Source organism: Schistocerca americana, unplaced genomic scaffold (assembly GCF_021461395.2).
Source record: "Schistocerca americana isolate TAMUIC-IGC-003095 unplaced genomic scaffold, iqSchAmer2.1 HiC_scaffold_47, whole genome shotgun sequence".
In the NCBI taxonomy this organism is placed as follows: domain Eukaryota; kingdom Metazoa; phylum Arthropoda; class Insecta; order Orthoptera; family Acrididae; genus Schistocerca; species Schistocerca americana.
Window position 1 is genome coordinate 1,075,001 of NW_025726203.1, and position 2,500 is coordinate 1,077,500.

Sequence of the window (2,500 nt, forward strand, 5' to 3'; positions counted from 1 at the left end):
ACCATTGCTCAGCCAAGCCACCAACACCCACACATGTCCTACACAGGGGTGCACCCAACATCACAATACTGCCTCCTCTCACAGCACACAAACAATGGCAGGAATGAAAGACACACGTCTGCCACAAGCATGGAATGAGAGCGCCGCCTGTCATGAGCCAAAGGTGCATCCTGACGTGGCAAATCAGATGATGCCGCAGGCATCCACTTACTATAATCACAATCAACAAACCGGCCGCCCCCCCCCCCCCATTAAACCTTTCCTTACAACAATGTGTACCGTAACCTAACCTATATCGTACCGTAACCTAACCTATATCGTACCGTAACCTAACCTATGTCGTACCGTAACCTAACCTATGTCGTACCGTAACCTAACCTATGTCGTACCGTAACCTAACCTATGTCGTACCGTAACCTAACCTATGTCGTACCGTAACCTAACCTATGTCGTACCGTAACCTAACCTATGTCGTACCGTAACCTAACCTATGTCGTACCGTAACCTAACCTATGTCGTACCGTAACCTAACCTATGTCGTACCGTAACCTAACCTATGTCGTACCGTAACCTAACCTATGTCGTACCGTAACCTAACCTATGTCGTACCGTAACCTAACCTATGTCGTACCGTAACCTAACCTATGTCGTACCGTAACCTAACCTATGTCGTACCGTAACCTAACCTATGTCGTACCTTAACCTAACCTATGTCGTACCTTAACCTAACCTATGTCGTACCTTAACCTAACCTATGTCGTACCTTAACCTAACCTATGTCGTACCTTAACCTAACCTATATTGCGCCTTAACCTAACCTATATTGCGCCTTAACCTAACCTATATTGCGCCTCAATGTAACCTATATTGCGCCTCAATGTAACCTATATTGCGCCTCAATGTAACCTATATTGCGCCTCAATGTAACCTATATTGCGCCTCAATGTAACCTATATTGCGCCTCAATGTAACCTATATTGCGCCTCAATGTAACCTATATTGCGCCTCAATGTAACCTATATTGCGCCTCAATGTAACCTATATTGCGCCTCAATGTAACCTATATTGCGCCGCAATGTAACCTATATTGCGCCGCAATGTAACCTATATTGCGCCGCAATGTAACCTATATTGCGCCGCAATGTAACCTATATTGCGCCGCAATGTAACCTATATTGCGCCGCAATGTAACCTATATTGCGCCGTAACCCAACACACGTTGGGCCTTAACCCAACACACGTTGGGCCTTAACCCAACACACGTTGGGCCTTAACCCAACACACGTTGGGCCTTAACCCAACACACGTTGGGCCTTAACCCAACACACGTTGGGCCTTAACCCAACACACGTTGGGCCTTAACCCAACACACGTTGGGCCTTAACCCAACACACGTTGGGCCTTAACCCAACACACGTTGGGCCTTAACCCAACACACGTTGGGCCTTAACCCAACACATGTTGGGCCTTAACCTGCTCTGTAATTGTCATACGACGCGTTAAATTAGTGTAGTGTTGCCTAACTGCAACCCCCGCAACATAGTTTGCTACTCGCACTGCCCGGTCCGCAGTGTATCGCTTCATGTTAAACACCTTGCAGCTATACACTGTAATGTGGATGGCAGCAGGACGTACATGCTCAATGCCCTTTGCAGTTGTTCATTGGCATTTGCAGTTGTTCATTGTCATTCGCATGGCGAAGCACTTAGCCTACGCTGTGGTACGGCCTGTGTCAACTGTCCGCTGATGTTGTACGTCCAAATCACACACTGTACTGCACATTGGTCCTCATGTACTGAATGATACATCGTGGTACATGTGACCGTACAACGACTGCGCCAACAACGGCGAACCATGCGGTCCAAATGTTGTGCACTCAGCTACGTGTCGTCTCCCTATAAGAGCTGGATTGCAGTGTGGTATGCCCTGGATGGCGATCAGCATGAGCCGTCTGTTGATGTAGTGGCGCGTGTTGTCAGACGTAGTCGTCTCTTCTCACACACCGTGATAGCATGGTGCACTGCGTTCCACATCTGCGACATGCGACAGAGGCCGGTTGACAGTCGTTCGCGCAATGGACATCGCATACGTACGGGGGCCACCTTCCACGTGTTCGCGAAGCGTGCACATGTTGTTGCGTGTATGTGGGCAGACATAGTGTGTCGTGACACCTGACACAGGCATGCAACAATCGTTGAATTTGCAAATGGCGATGGACGCCTACGTTTGCTGGTGACGTTACGCAAATGAACAACTGGTAAACCGTTGTGGTGCGGTTGTTCTCGCTAGAGGTGAATCAGTGATGGCGACGATCGGTTGAGCTACCAACCGGTTGTTCCAGCGATACCCACCATGCCCACGAACGTGAATGGCATCTGGGTGTGAAGCGATACGCGGCGGTGGCTGGGTGGGACCGTCCCCGGCCGGTGAGGGGGGGCCTCCCGGCGTGCTGGCCGCGCGGTGCGTGGGCGCACGCGCTACAGCCGGCTGGTGGGGGCGG